Source organism: Ornithorhynchus anatinus, chromosome 2 (assembly GCF_004115215.2).
Source record: "Ornithorhynchus anatinus isolate Pmale09 chromosome 2, mOrnAna1.pri.v4, whole genome shotgun sequence".
Classification (NCBI taxonomy): Eukaryota; Metazoa; Chordata; class Mammalia; order Monotremata; family Ornithorhynchidae; genus Ornithorhynchus; species Ornithorhynchus anatinus.
The window spans coordinates 14,001,306-14,026,742 of NC_041729.1; the positions used below are offsets into that span (position 1 = coordinate 14,001,306).

Genomic DNA, 25,437 nt, shown 5'->3' on the forward strand with positions numbered 1-25,437 from the left:
CTGTGTGATTTGGGGCAAGTCACTTCACTTCTCTGGGCCTCAGTTACCTCATCTGTAAAATGGGGACTGTCTGGGAGCCCCATGTGGGACAACCTGATCACCTTGTATCCCTCCAGTGCTTAGAACAGTGTTTTGCACATAGTAATTGCTTAACAAATTCCATCCTCATTATTAATCAGGTTGTCATTTTAATTTATTAATCATTGCTCATTTTAGTGTCCCTCTATCATTAGCTTCTTGAGGAAACAGAAATCTAACTCCCTGTAGACTGTATGTTCCTTGTGGACAGGAAACGTGTCTACCAACTCTGTTCTGCTGTAATCTCCCAAGCACTTAGTACAGTGTTCAGTAAATGATTGTTCTCTCCCAAGTGCTTAGTATAATGCTCTACACATAATAGGCACTCAAATACTATTAATGAAGAGACAGCCATATTATAACAACAAAAAAACCTATCTGATCAACATATCAAATCCCTAGGAAATGCACTTGAACAAGTTTGGAAAATATCTGACCTCATCTCTCTAAAACATGAATCATTAGTTGCAGATTGAAATGGTAACAGACATTGAAATGTGCATGCTCATAACTCTTCAAGTTTCTGGGAGGTGCGTATTTAATCTTTATCTAATTATTCTTCAGTCATGTCTACTAGAATCAGTCATTCGTGGAGACCATCGCTAAGTAGTGTCAGATATCATTATGCTTCAGCCAAGTTTACCCAAGTCTCTGAAGCTTTTAATCAATAATAAACAGGTGTTTCTAGTTGCAAAGGTGCTCCACATCCCTAATAAAAGAGAAGGTGCTAACCAGAGGCAGAGTAGTTCTCACAGAGAGTTAAATCTTCAGCTGATCTGCCTTGTGAAATCAACTTGAAGGTTCCAGACTGTGATACCACCATTATTTGGGGTCAATGAAAGATACTACTTCCCAACAGTGGCTTACTGAAGGTTGAATTGTCCTTAATCAATCATATTTATTTATAGCTTACTCCGAGCAGGCCACTCAATGTTTGAGAGGGTACAGTATAATGGAATTGGTAGACATATTCCCTGCCAATAAGGAGTTTAGAGGGGGAGACAGACAATATAAATAAATTATATTTATATTACACAAGTGCTTTGGGGTTGAGGGTGGGGTAAATAAAAGGTACAAATCCAAGTTCAAAGATGACACAGAGAGGCGAGGAAGTAATTGAGAACTTATTCAGGGAAGACTGCTTGGAAGAGCGGAGATTTTAATAAGGCTTTGAATACGGGGAGAGTGATCGACTGTCAGATAGGAGGAGGGAGGGAGTTGCAGACTAGAGATAGGATGTGAGTGAGGGGTTGGCAGCAAAACAGAAGATATCAAGGAACAGTGAGTAGTTCAGAATTAGATGAGCAAAGTGAGTGTCCTGGATTGCAGAAGGAAATCAGTGAGGTAAGGTAGGAGGGGGCTAGGTGCTTGGGTGCTTTAAAATTAAGACATTTCTGTTTTATTCAGAGGTGAATGGAAATTCTTTGTTTCACAAAGCAAATTCCTCTCAACCATAAACTACCAATAGGTTAAAAAAAAAACCCTGCAGAAGTGTGGAGTTGTTTCCTTTCATTCTTTTGCTTCCCATAAAATGCCCCAAGAAAATTTGCACTAAGGCAGTACAGTGGAGCTATAACAGTAATAGTAAAGTCAATATTTATTATAGATTATATAAACCAAACACTGTATAGTTTATTAGATTGAAATGTAAGCTGTCATAACCCTAGTAGTGTGTGGACATTATTATCCCCAACTAGGCTCAATAAATATTCATAAGGATAACGTATCCCGAACTGTATTCAATGGCCCATCTTGAGTCTAATCCCTGGAAACTTTCGGTAATGGTTTATAGAGGGCAACTAAACAATATAACTAGAATTTGGAGAATCCTATTTCTTTTGATTAGATATATATAGGGAGTAAATAGCTCAAGGGATTGGAGAGGAGATATAGACTTTTTTTGTTTCTAGGGTACTAGTTTAATAATACATGAGACTTGGTTCCATCTTACAGTAGTTTTCTATCTGAAAGTCATTGGTAGCTTTGTGTACTCTATTTGTATGAGGTGTTAAGAAAAAAAAGCTTAAGCAGACATAAAAATCCAGGCCTGAGATTCCTTTATATTTGGCATCTATTCAAAGGACGCTGCAAAAAGTCATTTACGGTCATACTTTGCAGCCGGGATATAGAAATGATTTACAAACAATATTCATACCAAATGAACCCTGAAGCACTTAGACTATTACTATCCAACCAGATTTCACTGGAAGATTAGACCATATTTCAGCTTCGTTGTAACCACTCCGGGGAAAGTTTCAACGTGGAATTCACCAGGATGGATTGGATCAGTTTTCATATGACAGGGAAGGGAATTTTTGAAAGGAAGATGACAAGTAATCCTCATACAAACAGGACACAACGATGGTAGATAACCAGTTGAGTTCAACAGGGTAAAGAAGTTTAGACTGCAACCTTCCAAGCTATTCTTCAAAGGCTCCTACCTCAAATTTCTTGGGTTGAAAAATTATTACCACCATCCACAGCCACCAATGGTGAGGATAGATCAGGAGAAACAATGGAGAGGGAACGAACTATTTCTTCACATATGACCACCCCCCCAACCACACCCACACACAAACACACACCCTACACACACTCGCAAAGACAATAATAGAACTCTCCAAATGTGAAAACCTGGTCATTTTCAATTTACCCTTGGTAATTGAAAGATTATTTGAGATCCTATGAATGCTTTGAGACATGCTTTTTTGTCATTGTTCTTTTGCTAACCTTTGGCATCTGAAGTTGAGGTTTTCTGATTTTTTTTTAATGGTATTTAAACACTTGGTATTTGTCAGGCACTGTACTAAGTGACTGGGGCAGATAAAAGGTAATCAGGTTGGACACAGTCCATGTTCATGGGGCTCACAGTTTTATCCTCATTTTACAGATGAGGTAACAGAGGCATAGAGAAGTTAAGTGACTTTCCCAAGGTCACACAGACAAGTGGAGGAGGTAGGATTAGAACCCAGATCATTCTGACTCCCAGGACTGCAGTCTATTCACTACGCCATGCTGCTTCTTTAGTGTGACTTTTTTATTCATTATTTAATTTATAATTTAATTATATTAACATTTGTCTCCACCTCTGAACTGAAAGCTTTTTGTAGGCAGGGAATATGTTTATTGTCATATTATATTCTCCCCCATGATACCATGCTTTGCAGAGAGTAAGTGTTTAATACATATGATTGAATGAATATGTTAATTCATTTTATATTATCACTTCTGACTGATGCCACTGACTAGTTCCAAGGCCTAAAAGAAATTTATCTGGCTGCCCTTTTTGATGAGAAGTCAGATACACAAAAATGAATTTTTAGGTGCCTACAAACAATACAAGTAGAAAATCCTACTGAGGAAAAAGACTGAATAAAGAACAGGGGTATAATATAGGAAGAAATTATGTGTGTCAATTATTATTTTCAGTCAATATGAACCATAAGAAGGCTTAGTTTAAGAATGAATTTTAAAAGACTACAATAAATTTGCCTGGATTTGTGAAGTGATATTGATAAATGTGTTCTAAGCATTGTGTTAATTAATCTTGTTCTAGCAATAGGAAACTTCTTTTACTTTCAAATAACTTTATTAAGTCAAGCACAACAATAATGAACTAAGCAATTTATATTCTTTGTTCATGGAGTCATTTTGGGAGAACATAAATTAAAATGCTAAGCTTTGGTTGTGAAATCAGCATTGAGACATCACCTGAAAGTCTGAGCCACTATAATTTCAATGAAGTCTAGAAAATTTCATCCTCATGTTTTAAGATTGAATAGTAGAGGCGGTCTAATAACTTTTCTCCAACAGTCCAGAGGCCCAAGAGTTTCCACCCCTTCTATACCCCCACCTTAAAAACATTAATAAATTATAGACTTTTGCATCAATTTATAATTAGAACCTGATCATAATCAAGTTTGTTTCCTGTATCATACTTAATCTATATTGTCATGATAACAGTAACAATTACCAGGAAAACCAATTTTTTAAGAGCTCAAAATTATTTTTCAGTGCTAGAAGCATGAAGAAAATAGTACAGTAATATCCACTGGCCTGGTATGAATTTGGTGTATTAATTTGGTCTCTGCACTAGATTAACAAATCATCATTGTTCCCTTAAGCAGATGTTCACAGGAGCTCTTTGAGGGATGAAGTAAAGGAAAACAGGGGACCTCGTGTAAAACTATGTAAAATTTGAATGAGCCCACTTGACCAGAAGCTCCTTGGGGGCAGGGATTGTATCGTACTATATTCTACTACATTGAACTCTCCCAAGCACTTAGTTCAGGGCTCTGCCCAGAGTAAATGCTCAATAAACACCACTGACTGATTGATTCACCATTTCCTTGTGGTCTCAGTGGGGATGCGTCAGGGTCACTTCTGGGATGGGGATGCAAAGAAACACTTTGCAGGACCCTGAAATGGGTCCTGGCTTTCATTCATTTATTCAATAGTATTTGTTGAGTGCTTACTATGTGCAGAGCACTGTACTAAGCGCTTGGAATGAACCATTCAGGAACAGATAGAGACAATCCCTGCCCAATGATGGGCTCACAATCTAATCAGGGGAGACAGATGGCAGAGCACAATAGAATGAAACAAAAACAAGACATTATCACAATAACTACATTTTCCTACTGCCACCAGATGACAAGCAACATGGCTTAGGGGATCAAGCATGAACCTGGGCATCAGGAAGACTTGAGTTCTAATCCTCACTCTGCCATATGTCTCCTTCGTGACCTTGGGCAAGTCACTTAATCTCTCTGGGCTTCATCTATAAAATGGGGATTAAGAGTGTGAACTCCCTGTAGTACAGGGACTGTGTTCAAACTGATTAACTTGTATCTACCCCAGTGCTTAGAACAGTGCTTGGAACAGAATAAGCACTTAAGTTACATTAATATTATTATTATTAAACCCACAACCCACTGGCACCTTTGGAAAGAAGGCTAGGCATCAGGGAGAGTTCCAGGTAAGGTGGCCTAACTTCCTATTGCCTGAGGAGAGGGGCCCCTCCACTGTGGCAATACCCCCATTCCCCTTTTACACATCCTGGGCAGAGGCCAGGTAGAGTTACTACTTAGAACTAAAACCTATGCTAGGCAAAGGTGCAAAAGACAGCAGTTACTTACCAGTCTCCCTCTTCAGAGTCCTTACAGAAAAGCCAACCCCCTCAAAAGGCCTCAAAACTTGGCAACAAACAAAAGATCCCTCCTTCCTCTGGCTGGGCCAGTTTGAAAATATAAAAACCTTCCCTACGAGTCTTCTGTGTGGCATAAATCTGACTGGATTCACCTGGGGGTCTCCCAACCTACCCTCCAGGAGTCCTAGAGTAAAAAGAACAGATTAGGAGAGGGAGTCCCGTGGGCCAATGCAAAGCTAAGAATGGAGTGATTATTGATGTGATTCAGGTGGCCAGAGGCTTTGATGCCAGGTAAGCATAGCCATATCCTCCCAGAAGTATTGAGTCAGTGTTTTGGAGAAAGCACTCAAGTAACAGGAAGAATAGAGGCAATTATCTCCGTCATTCAGGTGAAACGTCTTTCTTTTTTGCCTGAATTATCCAGATAATTGATTATCTGATCTGCTTCGCTTAGCTAGTAGCAGAGAAAATCTGAGCTATAGTCTCTAGGGTACTGAGATGAGTCTTGCTTGATGTTACTCAGTACTTTAGTGAGAGAATCCTAGAACTCTGATTTCCAGCCAAAAAAATAAACCCCCTTTCAGTGGAATAGTTGGATATTCGGTTCCACGCGTACTGTAGAAACTGATGCCAGCTTGCTTTTCAGAGACATTTCACTTCCTTTCCTCCCCTGCTTCTGAACCTAAGTAACCAATCATTAGTCCCCCTTGTCCAGCTCGCTGTCAGGACAAATGATGTTAATCTCGCATAATGATTAATTAGGGGAAAACAAACTCCAGGAGGGAATGTCACTGTTTAGCAGGGAATACTGCATTCATTCCAACTGTGGCCAAATCCAGCATGAATAATAATAATAATAATAGTGGTGTTTGTTAAGTGCTTATTAAGTGCTGGGATGGATACAAGGTGATTGGGTTGGACACAGTCCCTGTCTCAAATGGGGCTCACAGTTTCAATCCTCATTTTACAGAGGCGGTAACTGAGGCAGAGAGAAGTTAAGTGACTTGCCCAACGTCACAGAACAGACACCTGGCAGAGCCAGAATGAATACCTAGGGCCTTCTGACTCCAGGCCAGTACTCTAGCCACTTAAAATGCCTGGCCAGCAGACCCCCAAATCGGTGCTCTGATAGGAGCAGCGTGGCTCAGTGGACAGAGCCCGGGCTTGAGAGTCAGAGGTCATGGGTTTGAATTCCGCTGCCACTTGTCAGCTGTGTGACTATGGGCAAGTCACTTCACTTCTCTGTGCTTCAGTTACTTCATCTGTAAAATGAGGATTAACTGTGAGCCTCACGTGGGACAACCTGATTACCCTGTATCTGCCCCAGCGCTTAGAACAGTGCTCTGCACATAGTAAGCGCCTAACAAATACCAACATTATTATTATTATTTCCGCAATTCCTTGACAGGGTTATTTTTATGCCTTACAGAATCTTACTTGCTGAGACAGAAATAGATTATTCAATGGAAAACATCACTGTTTTCTCACTGAAGGAAAATGTATTGGGAGAAGAGAGATTGAAAATTGTCACACGTGAATTTCTAACCCCATTTTACAGGGAAAGCAAAAATGTATAAGACAGTTATCAGTGAAGAAAATGTGAATCTATTAATCATTTTCTAGTCAAATATATTTATTTTAGGAAGCTTCCTGACACTGGATGCCATTATCCTGCCTTGCTTATGACTTTTTCTGAAACTAGCTCCAGTCTCTCCCCAGGTCCTGACCTCCTTTTTCAGAGAGAATGAATACCCTGTGAAACCCAGGCAATTCCTGTACTTAAGACAGAATCCTTGAGTTGAATTTTCCTTAACTCCAGGCTAAATTCAGGTCATGTCCTAGAAATAGAAGAAAAGTAGAATAGGCAAAGTCTGATGAGCATTCTGCTGTAAAGAGCGGTGTAATTCTTCGTTCAACAAGAGAATTCTAAGAGTATTCTCTTAGTAATGAAAGTAACTCAGTCTTGCAAAAAAGTCAGACATTTTCACCAGCCCATATTATTTGTATGAACTATTTCAACCTTCCCCAGTCAAAAAATGCAGTTAAAATTAATAGAGGATACTCTTTTAATGGACCTTGAATAAACTAGTTGTCAGCATGAGTGGTTATTTGAAAGACTGTTCAAATGAATTTATTTTTATCTCCTGAAATCTTTCCCCTCACAATTCTAAGAACAACCTCCAACATACTTAAGTAAAGCAGTGGTCATTATAACCATTTTTTTAAATGATATTTATCAAGCGTAAACTGTGTACCAGGCACTGTGGTAAGCCCTGGGGTAGATACAAGATCATTAAGGTAGTCACAGTCCCTGGCCCACATAAGACTCACAGTCTTAATCTCCATTTTACAGATGAAGTAATTAAGGCATAGAGAAGTTAAGTGACTTGGCCAAGGTCATATAGCGGACAAGTGGCAGAAATGAAATTAGAACACAAATCTGAGATTTTTGTCCTCAGTTATGAATTCAGATTGGCCCTGAAAACAACCAGTTGCCCAGGATGCTGCAGGATGCTGAGTCTTATTAGTTTTGGGTTTTTTTTGCAAGCTCTCTCCTAGGAATTTCTAGTTTAGAGATGTTCTACAGCTGCAGAGCTCACACAGGAGTAGGAAAAAATCTGAAAAAAAGAAGCTTCTGAAAAATTTCCTGAGGTGATACTATTTCTAGGTAGTAATTTGGCTCCTGGATTTTTTAATGGTATTTGTTAAGTGTTTTCTATGTGCTAAGCACTGTTCTGAGCACTGAAGTAGAGACAAGCAAATTGGGTCAGATCCAGTTTCTGCCCCACATGGGACTCCTAGTCTAAACAGGGGAGAAAACTATTACTGAATCCCCATTTTACAGTTGAGGAGACTTGCCCAAGGTCACACAACAGAAAAGAGACAAAGCTGGAATTAGAGCCTAGATCCTCTTATTCCCAGACTCGTGATCTTTCCACTATTGGTTTACAAGATTAATTTTACATAAATATTGCAAAACAAAATCTGTTTCTGATATAGTAGTTTCCCTTAGTTACATTAGTAATTTCCCTTAGTAACATTATTAGTTATACTTTATAATTGAAGATATCACTCCTGATGACACTCCCTGGACATACCAAGCTCATTCCTTATTTTTATTCATTTTTTTTATTTCTTAAATTTGTTGAGTGCCTATTCTATGATTAGCACTGTACAAGGTTCTTGGGAGTACACAAAAAAATAAAAGACAGTACTTGACCATAAGGAGCTTACAATCTGTAGGGAAAGGCAAAAACAGAAACAAATATTAAATAATAATAATAATAACAACAGTGCTATTTGTTAAGCACTTACTATGTGCCAGGAACTGTAAAGAGTGCTGGGGATGTTCTTCCCCTTGACGCTGTTTAGTGCCATTGTTCTTGTCTGTCCGTCTCCCCCAATTAGACTGTAAACCCGTCAAACGGCAGGGACCGTCTCTATCTGTTGCCGACTTGTTCATCCCAAGCGCTTAGTACAGTGCTCTGCACATAGTAAGCGCTCAATAAATACTATTGAATGAATGAAAGTTAATCAGGTCAGACATAGTTCTTGTCCCTTATGGGCTCAGAGTATTCCCATTTTACTTATGAGGTAACTGAGGCACAGAGAACTTGGGCACAGTGACTTGCCCAAGACCACACATCAGAGAAGTGGCAGAGTCAGGTTTAGAACCCATCATCCTCTGACTCCCAGGCCTGTGCTCTATCCACTATACCATGCCGCATCTCTCCCTCCTCCCCTTTCTTTCCCCATCCTTTGTCTTGTAGTGGAAAAGTTCTCATTTTTCTCTGTATTTATCAAAATACTGCTTGCAGAAGGGTAGGATTTTAAGCACTGTGATATCTGGGGCCATTCTGGGGTGAGGAAAAATCCAAGGCCATGAGCCTGAGAGTGGCCAGGCCCTGAAGTGGGAGGCTCAAGCTAAACTTCTTGATTCACCTGCCCTGTGTTCCTGGGAAGAATATTAGTAAATTGGGACACCCTAGGAGGCTCATAGAAGGTTGGGCAACTGTGATGACCTCAAACAAACTCTAGATGAAAAGGTGTGGGGGAGTCCAAAAGAAAGAAATAGGTTTGAACCTTAAGGTAAATTCACTTGAAAAATTACCATTTCTCCTTACAGGGTTCACTGGCTTCAGGTGAAATTCATCAGGAAACACTAGAAAATGTGTCAAAATCTGGTCCTGACCACATGGCCCTGTCCACTCCCTGAATTTACCAGGCTTGGTCTTGGGTGTCCATGGTATTACTACAAAGCAAAGACTAATTATACTCTGATATATCAATGCCTTTGCAAAATGTAACATTTATTTTATATTTCACTGTAAGAAAAGATAGATTAACTACTCACTCCCACTAGAATTCAGTCCCAATGACCTTCTGTGATGTTTCATTCATCATTCATTCATTCAATCACACTTATTGAGCACTTACTGTGTGCAGAGCATTGTACTAAGCACTTGGGAGAGTACAATAGGACTGTAAACGGACACAATCCCTGCCCACAACGAACTTTCAGTCTAGAGGGAGAGACAGGTATTAACATAAATACATAAATTATAGATATGCTCATATGCACATTCAGAGAAGCAGCGTGGCTCAGCGGAAAGAGCACCGGCTGGGGACTCAGAGGTCATGGGTTCAAATCCCGGCTCCACCGCCTGTCAGCTGTGTGACTTTGGGCACCTCACTTCAATATCTGTGCCTCAGTTACCTCAACTGTAAAATGGGCATTAAGATTGTGAGCCCCACGTGGGACAACCTGATCACCTTGTATCCTCCCCAGCGCTTAGAACAGTGCTTTGCACATAGTAAGCACTTAAGAAATGCCATCATTATTATCATTGTTATGCATTGTGAGGCTCAGGGCCAGTTTGAGGGGAGGCAGCCAGGCCTAGAGGAAAGAGCACAGACCTGGGAGTGAGGAGACTTAAATTCTAATTCCAGTTCCACCACTGCTGCTGTGTGAGTTGAGGGAAGTCACTTAATTCCTCATCTTATTTCCTTAGTACCTCATCCATAAACTGGGGATGAACCAAATTGCGCATTCTGTATGAGCAGGAACTACGTCTGATATAACCTTCTATCTAGCTCATACAGGGCAAAATTATAATTTTTAAAGACCAATTTACAGTGGTACTCCTTCAATTAAGTGAATTTGGAGCTGATTTCCTCATTTTTTTGTCTTTTATTGCTTTTGTGATTTTCCCAAGCCAAGCTTAGTCCTCTTCTTCCTGTTTTCTGAATCTGATCTCAAGTAACACACCTGTGTTTGGTTATTTCTTTTCTATTTTACATTCTTTTGATTGCCTTTATCAACATGCTACATTTAACGCCTTGCTCAGCTCGATGTGTACTGCATATTTATTGTGTAATTTAGAGTTGCTGTTTGCTTTCCGTGATGTTATTTGGTTGAAAATCAATAAGGAGGCATTCGAGAAAAAATTTTGTTTTTTTCTCTCCAGGCTGTAAAAGATGGTCTATAATTAACAATATTTGTAGTGCTTCATACTTATTTCTCCACAAGGACCGGGGAACATAGTTACACTTAGGAATGTGCATAATGATTAGAAGTAAATGAGAAATGACTTCGTGGGCAGACAATAAGGAGGAGAGCTTAAACACTCCCTAATAACCTTATTACCTTGAGTTAGGTGCTTTATTATAACTTTCCTTCAAATTCAGATGAGAAACAGAAATCCCTCAGCCCTCTCTAAAAAGACTAAAATCAGTGAACTGCTGAAACAGCCATGAGACCATGACAAATGATATCCAACTAAATTATAAATTCCTCCCCCTGGATTGTAAACTCCTTGAGGGGAGAGGTCATGCATACGAATTGAATTATATTGTTCTCTGGAGCAGAGCACTTACTACAGTGGTTACCCAAGCACCTTCAGTGGTTGAGAAGCAGTATTTCCTCATCGGCCGAACTGTCTTCCCCTCTTCAAAGCTCTATTGAGAGCTCAGCTCCTCCAGGAGGTCTTTGCAGACAGAGCCCTCCCTTTCTCTCAGCTCCTCCTCTTCTCCCCATTCCCCCTACTCCCTCCCTCTGCTCTATCCTCTTCCCTTCTCCATAGCCCTTGAGTATATTTGTATATATTATTTATTACTCTATTTTATTCTTGATGTGTATATATGATTCTATTTATCTATTTTGATGGTATTGATGCCTGACTACTTGTTTTGTTGTCTGTCCCCCCCCCCTTTTAGACTGTGAGCCCATTGTTGGGCAGGAATCGTCTCTAACTGTTGCTGAATTGTACATTCCAAGTGGTTAGTACAGTCCTCTACACACAGTAAGCGCTCAATAAATATGATTGAATGAATGAATGAATGGTCTTGTGGAGAGAGCACAAGGCTGGGAGTCAGAGGATCTGGTTCTCTTCCCGCCGACTCCACCCCTTGGACAAGTCCTTTCACTTCTCTGTGTCTCAGTTCCTTCATCTGCAAAAAGGGATTCAATACCTGTTCTCCTTCTTACTCAGACTGTGAGACCCAATAAATGCTCTCTAAATACCATTGATCGATTGAAGACAATCAGATAAACTGCTGCAATATTTCAGCGCTAATGGCTAGTTGCCCGCTTAGTGACCAGTTGTATGGACCCGGAGAAGAGGGAGGTGGGGCATTCCAGTAAGCCCCACTTCTACCCCTCCCACAGCAGTCTTCCTGTCCCTCTCCACAAACACAACCCCTCCCAGATTCCCCTTCACTCTTCTCTGTCCCCCTCCATGAACCAGATCCCTCCAGAGCCCTCTCCGCTTCTCTCTGCCCCCCTACACTGACACTGTTGCCTGGAGGAGGTGGGGGCTACTGGGCCAGGAGTTATGGAAGGAAACTTCCCAGGTGGCACGAGCCCTCTGGAGGAGACAGGACAGAGTCATCTCGGTGTTTCCTCTACCTCCTCTCTGTCCTCTGTATTACCCCAAGATCCTCTCATCTTCTTGCCAAACCCTGTCTTCCCAGTAGCCTTACCATCACTGTTGACATTACCACCATCTTCTCTTAACCATGACATAATCCTCAATTTACAGGCACACAATGTGGCTGCTAATTCTGTTGTATTGTACTCTCCCAAGTGCTTAGTAGAGTGCTCTGCACATAGTGTTTGATAAATATGAGTGATTGATTAATTCATCCCTCTCATTTTACCCACATATTCATTCTGTCACCAAATTCTGTTGGTTCTGTTGGTTCTAAAATCTATCCTTTCCTCTCCATCCAACCTGCTACCATGCAGATACAAACACTTATAAAATTACATCAGCCTCCTCAGTGACCTCTCTGCCTCCTGTCTCTCCCCACTCCAGTCCTTATTTCACTCTGCTACCTGGATGATTTCTCTAACAAAAGTTCAGCTCATGTCTCCCCACTCCTCAAAAATGTTCAGTGGTTGAGAAGCAATATCGCCTAGTGGAAGAGCACAGGCCTGGTAGTCAGATGATGATTATGATGATGGCACTTGTTACCCGCTTACTCTGTGCAAAGCAAATCAGAGGATCTGCTTTCTCATTCCGGGTCCACCACCTATCTGCTGTGTGACCTCGAATAAATTACTTCACTTCTCTGTGCCTCAGTTCCCTCCTCTACAAAATGGGGATTCAGTAGCTCTTTCTCCTTCCTACTCAGACTGTGAACCCCAGGAAGAACGTACTAATCTCTTATCTACTCCAGTGCTTAGAACAGTATTTGACACATAGCGAGGACTTAACAAATCCTCAAATCATTATTATTATCCACCCCCACATTAAATAGAAACTCCCTATCAGCTTTAAAACATTGATCAGCTCATCCCCTCTGACCTTACCTTGCTGATTTCCTATTTCAAGCTACCCTGTACACTTCACTGTTCTAAAGCCAATCTACTCCCTGTACCTTGATCTTGTGTATCTCACCCCTGACCCCTTGCCCACATCCTCCCTTTAGCCTGGAAGTCCCCCGTTGTATATGACCCCATCACTCTCCCCTCCTAATCAGCTCTCCCAGATCCTGTCTCCTCCACGAGACCTTCCCCAACTAAGCCCTAATTAAGTTCACTAAACTCTGCTCTTGATAGTAATCCCACCCTCAGCCCCACCGCACTCATTATGTATGAACAATATATTTCAGTATCTGTCTCCCCTCCAAACTCTATATGCCTTGTTGGCAGGGAATGTGTCTATCTGTTGTACTGTACTCTACTGACTGCTTAGAACAGTGCTGTGCACACAGTAAGAGCTCAATAAATACCATAGATTGATTGATTGATGCAGGCTGAATAGTGTCACTAATATTCTTGGATCAGTCAGGATGCCCAGTTGAGCTCTTAATCCCAAATGCTCAATGACAACATTCACTATCCCCTTGGTTGGATTGAAAATAGATGCAGAAATAGTGGGGCCATTAAGAAAAGTTGACTCGTTCTTTATGTGTTGATTTATGAGTTTCACATTTACCTTATGCCTTAATAAGATTTTGTATATAAGAGCACTTTAATCATTTATTATCTTTTACTTTTGTTGAGTTTTATTGTGCTTTTCATCTTTGCTGTAAATATGTAAAATGTTGTTAATCAACCTTTGTTAGTGAATTTTTGATGAATAGCTAGCAGATGTAACTTTCCTCTGAGTATGCTATGTTAAATTTAATGTACTGGCACATAATTCATTACCTTAATAACACATTGACATAATAAATCAAAGGAACACTCTACAGTAACTAGGAATATTAAAATATTCAGTTTCTCTTTTATTTTAGGAGCACTGAGAAATCTTTGGTATATTTGCCTCAGTAAAGGATTAACCTACTCTGAAAAGTGAGTAGTATGAAAGGTGGAATTCTGTGCTTGAATTTGCATTGGAAAATGCAATTCCCATCAGATGATATTCAGTCCTATACTCCCCCCACCCCTGGCATGGAAATTGAATGTTTTTCCTTCTCTTGTGGGGAAGGAATGAAAATGCTTAAATATCCAAAGAGAACATATTGTTTCTCCCAAAGCCTGTAGGGCTTGTGAAGGATCAGTTACCATGCAAAGTTTGAGAAACAACCTTCGGAATCTGTTAGAGCCTAACTCTGCAGGTTCTAGGATCCAAACACAACCATCACCGGACTCCTAAACCATTTTATTATCCAACAGATCTCACTACCTCCGCTACATTTACTCTCACAGAATACAGAAAAAGGTTTTTCACCATTGTGCTTAGAATATTTCCCCAGACAATAATGGTCTACAGTCTACATAGCAACAAATATAGACTATTACAAAAGTTTAGTATCAGGAATATAAACAAAAAGGGCAGGTCCTTGCCCCTGAATGCATTACTGAAAAAGGAGGAGGTGAAGTGTCAAAAATAATTCAGACCCATGATAGAAAAAAAGAAGAAGATTGATTTTAATTTCTACTTACAATTCCATCCTATTCAAAATATTTGATGTTTTTTCCCTTCCTTGCTAAATGGATGTACCACGGTTACTTGAAAAAATATAGTAGTATTGCTTTGAATAGGTTATATGAATATTATAATAGCATGTGAATAAGAGTGGCCTAATGGAAAGAGCATGAGCTTGGGAGTCAGAGGACCTGGGTTCTAATCCTTTCTCTGTCACTGGCCTGCTGTGTGACCATGGGCAAATTCCTTAACTTCTCTGGGCCTCAGTTCCCTCATCTGTAAAATGTTTTTCCAGTATCTCTTTTCCCTCCTATTTACAATGTGACCCATATGTGGGTCTTGAGGATTTTGTATTTACCCCAGAGCTTAATACAGGACTTGGCACATAGTAAACCCTTAAGAAATACCACAGTTATTATTATCGTTACTATAACACACATGGTCATGATAAAGTATTTACCAAATACGATGTTATTTAGCAGCCGCTGAAGGAGAAAATAATTAAGAAAAACAAGCCAGCTTAGATTATTTTCCAAGCTAAAGAGTTTCATATAATCATAAGCATTCTATTTTGTGACAAGTAAAATGCAATTATCTGGTTTACTATTAATAAAAATATTCTTGACTGGACATTAAAGTTGAAGTTTGATTACCTTGCTATGCTATCATGGCAGAATGGGCATTAAATTTAAAGGTATGAAGTGTATTCATTGGGCTGTTTGGAAGCCACAATGCACCGTTTGTATTTCCAAGCATACTTATTAGTTATTTTATATACACCCCCATATAGAAGGAGTGTGATCTTTCACGTTCAAAGAAAACACCGTGGATACTGAGGTCCAATTAAAGCTTAGTCTGTTAGTTTGTCAGGAACAAGAGTTTCCAGATATAAAATATTGCTGTGATTTCACTCAGTCAGGTGATTCTGCGCTCCCCAAACATCAAAATACGACTGATAGTAATTCAGACTGAACCCTGTAGGTGAAGGAGAAATGTCGGGGTGCTCACGAAGCATTAAGTTTGTGTTACGGAGAGATACCAACCATGCACATTGGAGCACAATTTCAGATATCATTTTATTACATACCTGGGTAATTTACTAACTAGAATTTCAGGATCTGAGAGTCGATTATTTTTGCTAAGTACCTGAGCATATTCTGAGGATAGCTTGCTTTCCTTCAGTTCCCAAAATATTAAAATTTCTCTGTGACATCAGTATAAAAATTGCACTGTCAATCTTTCCCTACCCCACATCTTCTCATCCCTCCGATCCCTTGTTCATAATAGCTTTCCTGGCCCATCCATCCCATATTTAAACCTCCCCTCCTGTCTTCCCAATCAATCGAACCAAGATATTAATTGAATACTTACTGTGTGCAGAGTACAGCACTAAATTCTTGGGAGAGTACAATAAATCAGTAGAAAAGATCCCTGCCCACAAGGATCTTAGTCTATACTCTGACCCCCACTACACTTAGCTATATTTTTATTTGTTGGAACTTAATTGAGAAGCAGCATGACCTAATGGATAGAGCACGAACCCGAGAAGCAGAGGACCTGGGTTCTAATCTCAGCTCTGCCACTTGCCTGCTGTGTGACCTTGGGCAAATCACATAAATTCTCTGTGTCTCAGTTACCTCATCTGTAAAATGGGCATTAGGACTATGAACCCTATGTGGGATGTGGGTTTTCTCATTAGCTTGTACCTAGCTTCTACATAGGAGCATGCCTCGCACATGGTGAGCCCTTAATGAATATTGTAAAAACAAAAAATCATAGCAACAGCTATTAGGTGGGTGCTGTTATCACTATTAATGTCTTTTCCTTTCCTGATTGTCCTTCTACCTCCCTGACCCAGCACCAGCAGCTGATAACAAGCCAGGAACAGAAGGGTATTGTTATACTGTACTCTCCCAAGAGTTTGTATGGTGCTCTGCACACAGTAAGCATTCAATAAATATGACTGAATGAAATAAGTGGAGTAGCAGTGGGACAGCACTGGGAGAGGGAACCACAATACAGCTTTTGTCCCCATCCTGCCCCGGCCTGCCCCATCACTATTCCCCTGGTTGGGACAGGAGCAGGAAGCGGGGCTCCAAACAGGAAAATGAGGTGAGGGGGAGGGTGGTGTTCCCAAGGATGGGGTCACCCAAGGGGTTTGGAGTGGCCGATGCTGTTATTAGGGATAGACACAAATGGGGTACGGTACGTTTGAGGAGCAGGGGAGATGCGGCAAGGCCAATCTCGGCTCTGCCACTTGGCTGTGTGACTTCGGGTAAGTCACCTAACTTCTCTGTGCCTCGGTTACTTCATCTATAAAATAGGGATTGAGACTGTGAGGCCCACCTGGGACAACCCGATAACCTCGTAGCTTCCCCAGTGCTTAGAACAGCGCTTGACACATAGTAAGTGCTTAACAAATACCATCCTCATTATTAATAAGAAAGAGTGTGAAGTGGGAAGGATGACTTCAGCGACTGGGGGGAATATCAGCAGTGGTTTTCAGGAATACCAGCACATTCTTAGAACCTCAAATTGGCAACTTCAGAACAATTTAACTTCAGTGAGTTAATTTGCTTGACTAGAGGATTAATCTTCTACTTCTTTCTCTAGGTGCAAAAGCACGCATTGTTCTGACAGGTGAGAAAAGAAGATCATTCAAGTTTTGATTATGAAACTTGCTTAATGAAGGGAAGAAAACATTCTTTAATAGGACTTGTTGTTGCTGGGAAGTCCTATTAAGGACTACTTATAATTATGGATTTATTAAGGGCTTATTAGATATCAGGCACTGAGCGAAGTGTTGAGATAGCTAAGTGAAATTCTGGGGAGCTGGGAATAAAAAGTGGATGGTACGACCATCCTTCCCGTCTCTCAGGCCCACAACCTTGGTGTCATCTTTGACTCGGCTCTCTCGTTCACCCCACACATCCAATCCATCACCAAAACCTGACGGTTTCACCTTTATAATATCACCAAGATCCGCCCTTTCCTCTCCACCCAAACGGTTATCTTACTGTTTCAGGCTCTCGTAATATCCCAGCTAGATTACTGTGTCAGCCTGCTCTCTGATCTCCCTTCCTCGTCTCTCTCCCCACTCCAGTCTTTTCTTCACTCCGCTGCCCGGCTCATCTTCCTGCAGAAACGCTCTGGGCATGTCACTCCCCTTCTTAAAAACCTCCAGTGGTTGCCTATCATCCTCCACACGAAACAAAAACTTCTCATTCTAGGCTTCAAGGCGCTCCATCACCTTGCCCCTTCCTACCTCTCCTCCCTTCTCTCTTTCTACCGCCCACCCCACACGCTCCGCTCCTCCGCCGCCCACCTCCTCGCCGTCCCTCGGTCTCGCCCATCCCGCCGTCGACCCCTTGGCCACGTCCTCCCGCGGTCCCGGAACGCCCTCCCTCCTCACCTCCACCAAACTGATTCTCTTCCCCTCTTCAAAACCCTACTTAAAACTCACCTCCTCCAAGAGGCCTTCCCAGACTGAGCTCCTCTTCTCCCTCTACTCCCTCTACCACCCCCCCTTCACCTCTCCGCAGCTTAACCCTCTTTTCCCCCCATTTCCCTCTGCTCCTCCGCCTCTCCCTTCCCATCCCCTCAGCACTGTACTCATCTGCTCAACTGTATATATTTATTACCCTATTTATTTTGTTAATGAAATGTACATCGCCTTGATTCTATTTAGTTGCCATTGTTTTTACGAGATGTTCTTCCCCTTGACTCTATTTATTGCCATTTTTCTTGTCTGTCCGTCTCCCCCTATTAGACTGTAAGCCCATCAAAGGGCAGGGACTGTCTCTATCTTTTACCGAGTTGTACATTCCAAGTGCTTAGTACAGTGCTCTGCACATAGTAAGCGCTCAATAAATACTATTGAACGAATGAATGAATGAAAAAGGGGATCTCTTGCTTCTCAATTCTGTGCTTCTTGCACTAGGTCACATTGCCTTCCCAAATATTTTATAATTTGGGCTGTTAAACTAAAATTCACCAAGGAGGGAGAGAAAACCCATAATGAAAGCCTCTGAGAATCTTGATTGTCCATCTATGTTTTGCCTTCTAACTTCGTGGTCTGAGTCTTTGCTTACTTTCCAAAACAAAAGACTTTACCCTTGTACTTTTCTCCTTTGAGCCAATTATTCCACATGAGTGATGGTGTGTTCTTAGACAACTGCTGGACAAAACTTAATTCTCTCTTGGTACGTTTTAACGGGTACTGAGGAAGGTGATGTCACCAGGTCTTTATAACCTTTCTTGACTAGTGGATTGAGAAAAACATAATGGCAAATTGGGCTGTGATTGAATGAGGATTGATGAAATCAGAAATTTCAGCCTTGATTCTTGAATACTAAAATTAAACCTTTGTAACTGGGAAGGAATCAAGTCATTTTTCATATTTCATTAAAGTAATCAGTGGGGAAGTCCAACTGGGAAATGAGCAGATATTTACGGAGCCCCTTTTAACTGGGTATTTCTTTAGTCACTTAATGACACATAAATAATAATCATAACAATAATGATAGCATTTGTTAAGCACTTACTATGTGCCAAGCACTGTTCTAAGAGCTGGGGTAGGTACAAGGTAATCAGGTTGTCCCACATGGGGCTCACATTCTTAATCCCCATTTTACAGATGAGGTAAATGAGGCATAGAGAAGTTAAGTGACTTGCCCAAAGTCACACAGCTGACTAGTGGCAGAGCCAGCATCAAAACACACGACCTCTGACTCCCAAGCCTGTATACTCGTTGTGGGCAGGAAATGCATCTGTCTATTGTTATACTGAACTCTCCCAAGCGCTCTGCAGACAGTAAGTGTTCAATAAATATGACTGACAATGAATGAAGAAAGAATCCTAAATATTCATCTATAAGACTACCAACCAAGGCTTTGCTTTCCACAGAAATGAAGGGGAAGACAGTTGCCATTCATCTGTCAAGGGAAATAAGTGATACTTCCTGGTTTTACCCAGAGAATAGCATCAAGAGACCCTATAGGATACTGGGATTGAGGATAAAGAGGGTGTAAATAAAAAGGTGATCACATAAACTTCCCTGGGGTGGGGGATGGTTTCCATGGGGCAGATTCATCCAGGAGATAAAAACCTAGCCACGACATTGAGGGTAATGTTAGAATCTCATACCCAGACTTAGAGATTATGTTTTCAAAAGGATGTTGAGAAATAGGAGAGAGTCCAAAGAAGAGTGATTAAAAGCATGGAAAATAGATCAAGGTAAAGGCTAAAGGAAATAGGTTTTTTTAGCTCGGAGAAGAGAAATATTGGTGTATGTTTTCAGACACTTGCAAAGCTTTTGAGAGGAATTTGACCATTTCTCCATGTTTATGTAGGTCTAAAAATATGAATTGGGTTTAAATTATAGCAGAGCAAGCTTTGATTATATGTAAGGAAGACAGTTATACTGTCCTCTAAAGATGTCAATGGTCATAAGAGAGTAAACACCCAGGTCAGAAAGAGGTGACTGGGGGGAAGACGCACTGGACAGGGCTGTCCTCCCTAGACTCTCACCAGGCAATTGTTCAGAGACCCCAGCTCTGCTCTGAGATTATCTCACAACAAGGCTCAGGTCCAGAACTCGGGAGTCACTACTGACCTGAAGAAACTGCAAATTCAATTTCTCTAAACAGGTGATGATAATACAGAAAAAGGAGGCTCTTGGTTTGATATTCCTTAGGTGGTGAGCTCCTTGTGAGTGGGAAATGTGTCACCCAACTCTACTGTGTTATACTCTCCCAAGTGCTTAGTACAGTGTCTTTTCCTTTTCCTTTCCTTCCTTCTGCTCTTCCTCCCCATAACCCTGACTCACTCCCTTTGCTCTACCCCCCTCCCTGTCCCACAACAGCTGTGTATATACATATTTATAATTATAATTCTATTTATTTTTATTAACTATCATCATTTATAAAATTATTCCATTTATTTATAATGATGCTACTGCTGCCTGTTTACTTGTTTTGATGTCTTTCTCCCCGCCTTCTAGACTGTGACCCCATTGTGGGCAGGGATTGTCTCTATTTGTTGCTGAATTGTATTTCCCAAGCACTTAGTACAGGGCTCTGCACAGTAAGTGCTCAGTAAATACAATTGAATGAATGAATCCTCTGCACATACAGGAAGCGCTCAAACACCATCCATCAATTTCAAACCAGGGGAGACATGGGTTCTAATAAAAATTATAATTTGTTCAGGATTTACTATGTGCCAGGGACTGTACTAAGCACTGGGTTGGATACAAGCAAATCGGGTTCGACAGTCCCTGTCCCACGTGGGACTCACAGTTTTAATCCCCTTTACGGATGAAGGAACTGAGGCCCAGAGAAGTGAATTGACTTGCTCAAGGTCACACATCAGACCAGAGTGGAACCAGGATTAGAAGCCACGACCTTCGACTTCCAGGCCCGTGCTCTATCCACTGTGCCATGCTGCTCCACCACCTGTTGTGCGACCTTGGGCAAGTCTCTTAACTCCTTTGAGCCTCTGTTTCCTCATCTGTAAAATGGAAATTAAATATGCCTTCTCTCTTAGATATTGAGCTCCATGTGGGACAGGGACTCTATCCGATCTTCTTTCATTGTACCTAAGCTAAAACTTAGTTTGGTGTTAGGCACATAATGCAGATAACAAATACAACAATTGTTTTTATTACCTTTTCATTAAAGTAGAATACAATTACTCTGCTGGAATTTAAATGCAGTTTAAAAAGTATACCGATTGATAATAATCTGATTCTGTGTGTCTAAAGGGGCTCGTCTAGATGGGCATCGGTTTGGTTCATGGTCAGAGAAAGAATGATCGCTCTCTGGGTCTCTTTGTGAGACACAATGCATCTCCTTTAAGGTCTATGGCAAGCATCTAATCTATTTTCCGATAATCGGATTTTCTGATTATTGTGAATACTCCCTCAAATTGGAAACCCTGTGGCTGCCCACACCGCAGAATGAATTGGGATGATTCCATAGCATTGGTCTTTCCTTTTCAATTCCCATTTCCAAGTGCAAATTTGCCAGCAAACCACAGATGTACATTGCATGAGAAAGAACAAATGGGATTCATGAAGGGTGGAAGATTCTGTAACCATAATATATTCAGCCTCAGGGCCCAGTACTTGTGCACCTGTTACCAAGTTGTGTATTTCTGTACCAGTAGCTTTAAAGTTATTTAAGTGGGCGACAGCTTACACTAGAAGAACATATACAGGAAAATGTTAACAAGAGATGTAATGAAAAATGTCAGAGACATTTAAATAGTATGTTTGTAAAAGGATAGATGGGTCTCTCTGAAAGGAACAATTTGAGCTCTTAGCCTACAAAGGGATAGAGTTCTCTTTTGTCAACTATATGAATTAATGGGTTACCGAAAGTCACGGTGCCAACGGGGAAATCAAACTCTGAGATTAAAAAGTCACTCCAGGAACCCAGCTTTGGAGCAAAAGACCCCTGAACAGAGAGAGTTTCCCAGAGGCTTCTCAAGACTTTTACTCTGTGGGCCAAATTCTCAAGCCATTGCAATGCTGGATGCAGGGATCTGACATTGCAGGTCTTCTCTACTGATCTTTCTTTGGGGATTAATGAGTGCCACCAAGATTTTAATATAACTGTAGCTTTGTCTGTTTTATCTCATGCCTCCTCTGCATGCTAATGCCTTCCTCTGACAGAGGAAAGAGGAGGAATGAGCCCAGGGCCAAGATAAGTGAAATCAAAGAGATTTATTTAAGGGTTATCCTGATATAGTAAGGCACTCACTTCTTTTGACATCAGCTGTTAGCTACTGTTCAAGGTGATCTTTGCCAGGCAAGAGATCGTCCATGGCAAATGAATTTTTTTTTTGTGGGGTAGCTCCAGTGGTCTGATCCCAGTGCAAGAGGAAAAAAACTAACCAGTAAAGAGGTACAAAGCTAAAATGTTCTGGCTGCGGCTCAGAAGAGCCTATCAGGGCAGATAGGCTGTTGGAGTGTTTGTTCTGTGGAGAGATGGAAGGGGACTTACAAAAATTAAACTCTCAGTTCTCCTTCTACTGTATTTCCCTTGCCATTTTTCCAACAGGAATGGGAATATCATAAGTGCGAGGAGATGTGAAGTAGGATGCACAAAGTCACCAGTGAGCACACTGGTCCAAAAGTTCATGTTTCTGCTTCCTGGATTCTTATCCTCTCACTCCATTATGGAAAAGCACCAAATCCATCTCAGAGGAGAGTGTGAGAAGCCAAAGATATCTGCATAGCATCTATCTGCTCTGTCACCTTTTTTTGTCATACAGTTAAGTCCCTCTACTTTCCCTGTCACTATCCTGTGTCCCCCATCTCTTCATCAGTCTAGTGTTTGAGAGCCTACAGTGTGAAGAGCACTTTATTAAGAGTAAAATAGAAGTAAAATAATTAGGAGACATGAATCCTGACCTCGTGGAACTCACATTGAGGAAGTAATAATAATGATGGTATTTGTTAAGCATTTACTATGTGCTAAGCACTGTTCTAAGCACTGAGGTAAATACAAGGTAAACAGATTGTCCCAAGAGGGGCTCACAGTCTTAATCCCCATTTTACAGATGAGGTAACTGAGGCTCAGGGAAGTGAATGACTTGACGAAAGTCACAGATCTGATAAGTGGAGGATCTTGGATTAGAACCCAAGACCTCTGACTCCCGACCCCATGCTCTTTCCATTAAGCCATGCTCCTTCTCCATCTAATAGTGTATCATGTAAGTAATGCTGTATAATGTTGTGTCCTGGAAAGCAGCAGATGGGGAGAGCAGTGATCTCAAGGTGACGAAGGTGCCCAAGGTGACGAAGAAGGCGGGTGTGAGTAATAGGTTTATAATGTGAAAGGTGAGAATGAGAAATAGTGAATAGGTTAGCTGGAAAGGAGCTGAAGTAAAGTACGAGAATACAGTTGATAAGAAGGAAGGCGAGAGCTGAATGAGTGCCTTAAAGCCAAAGGTCAGGAGTTTCTGTTTGATGTGAAAATTAGGAGGCAACCATTGGAGATTTTTGAGGAGTAGGGAGTTGTGTGACATTTTAGTGACACAATCTGGGCAACAGAGGGAACTATGGCCTGGAGAAGGAGAAGACTGGGAGATGAGAGATCAGAAAGGTGGCTGATTAATACTTGAAACAGGATATGACAACTCCTTGGGCCAGTTCATGGCCCTCCGGATCATTATCAGTGATATTTATTGAGCACTTACTGTGTGCAGAGCACTGGACTAAGCCTTTGGGAGAGTATAAAACTACAGAGTTAGTAGACATGATCCCTGCCCAGCATGAGCTTATAGTCTAGTAGAATTAGAACAGAGAAGAGAATGTAGATTCTGGAATTGTTGCGGAAGAAGCACTATCAGGATTTGTCAGCAGACTCAATAAAGGGATTGAAAAAGGGAGAGGAATCAAACATAATGTCACAGGTATGGACACTGGGAGGGAAGATGGGGAGCTCAGTTTGGGATATACTGAGTTTAAAATGAGGGATGAACATCCACGTAGAATTATCCTTGTGGAAGGAGGGAATGCAAGATTGCAGAGGGGAGAGGTTATGACTAGAGAGGAAGATTTGGGATGAAGAGGAGAAGGACTGGCCAGAGACTAAAGAGGAAAACATTAGAGAACTCTGAAAGAAGCATTAAAGTCAGGTAGTGTCTCAAGGATAAGAGAGCAGTCCAGAGGAATAGAACAGAGTAAATTCTGTTTGATTTGTGACCTCAGTGTAGTGAAGTGGAAGGAAACCTGATTGCAGAGGGTCAAGGGTAGAGTTGGAGAATAGGAAGTGGGGAGAGCAGATATATATAACCTGTTGAAAGATTTTGAACGGGAATAGGAGGAGGAAAATGGGGAAATACCTAGATAATCCAGTGAGGTCCGGAGAAGATTTACATAGGATAAGGGAGATGTGGATATTCTGGTAAGAAGAGAGAAAGGAGAGGAAGATGGCAGTCAGGAAGGAAGCAGAGTGAGCATAATGTTCTGTGAAGGTTAGGAGGGATGGGGTCTAAAACCCAGGTAGATGGGGTACATTTTGAAAGCAATAAATCCATGATATTTATGGAGCTTACTGTGTCCCGCTTCTCTCAGGGTCGCACCTGGAGAGTTTCCAGTACTCCACCAGTCTTGACAATGGGAGGGAGAGTCAAGCAGAGGCACACCCATTCCATTCATTGCTTGGGCAGAGGCTAGTGAGTGGAAGGCCATCTGCTACAAGTCAAAACTCACCCGTGATGGGCAGCAGCAGTACGGGAGGGAGTCAAGGGAGGAGATTCAAGTTTACTGTGTGGAAGGAGGCAATGGTAAACCACTTATGCAATTTTACCAAGAAAGCGCTATGAATACACTACAGAGCAATTGCAGACAGAGGTGGGGTGTTCTGGGGGAGATGTGTCTATGGCATGGCTATGTGTCGGAGATGACTCGACGGCATAAGGCAAGTTAAGACTGTATCCAGAGAACTGGGAGGGTACAGTACAATAGAGTTGGTAGACACAATGCCTGCCCTCAAGGAGTTTATAGTCTAGAGGAGACGAGTGATTTCCTCTGAAGAGGCACAGGAAAAGAATGTATGTGAGGGAGTGGGAGGGAGTTCGATGAGGGAATGACTTTGAGGATCTCACACCTGATCGTTTTAATTTTACCAACATAGTAATTGGTAAGATAATTGGGATGAGAGAGTGAGAGGAGGTAGGCACATTTGACGTTTTGGTCCTTTCTAACATCTATCATTCACCTTCTCCCTCTTTTCCTCTCTGCTCAGTCTCCCCCATATCCCATCCTTTCTCTGTTCTCCCTCACATTTACCACAGGATGAAAAACTCATACTGACTACATTC

At 41.3% G+C, this 25,437-nt stretch overlaps 1 long non-coding RNA gene and 1 other non-coding gene across 2 annotated transcripts in view; one reads left to right on the plus strand and one right to left on the minus strand.

Annotated features, from left to right (window-relative positions):
* LOC120639010 overlaps nt 1–5,415 on the minus strand; it is a 194,674-nt gene extending 189,259 nt beyond the window's left edge. The window contains exon 1 of the long non-coding RNA XR_005661094.1: nt 5,217–5,415. This is a non-coding gene — a long non-coding RNA (uncharacterized LOC120639010). The remainder of the gene's footprint in view (nt 1–5,216) is intronic.
* A 19,263-nt stretch (nt 5,416–24,678) lies between these two features.
* On the plus strand, nt 24,679–24,816 carry LOC114809366. The gene has a single exon (XR_003757153.1). It is a non-coding gene; the product is annotated as a small nucleolar RNA SNORA7 (small nucleolar RNA).
* The last annotated feature ends 621 nt before the right edge of the window (nt 24,817–25,437 follow it).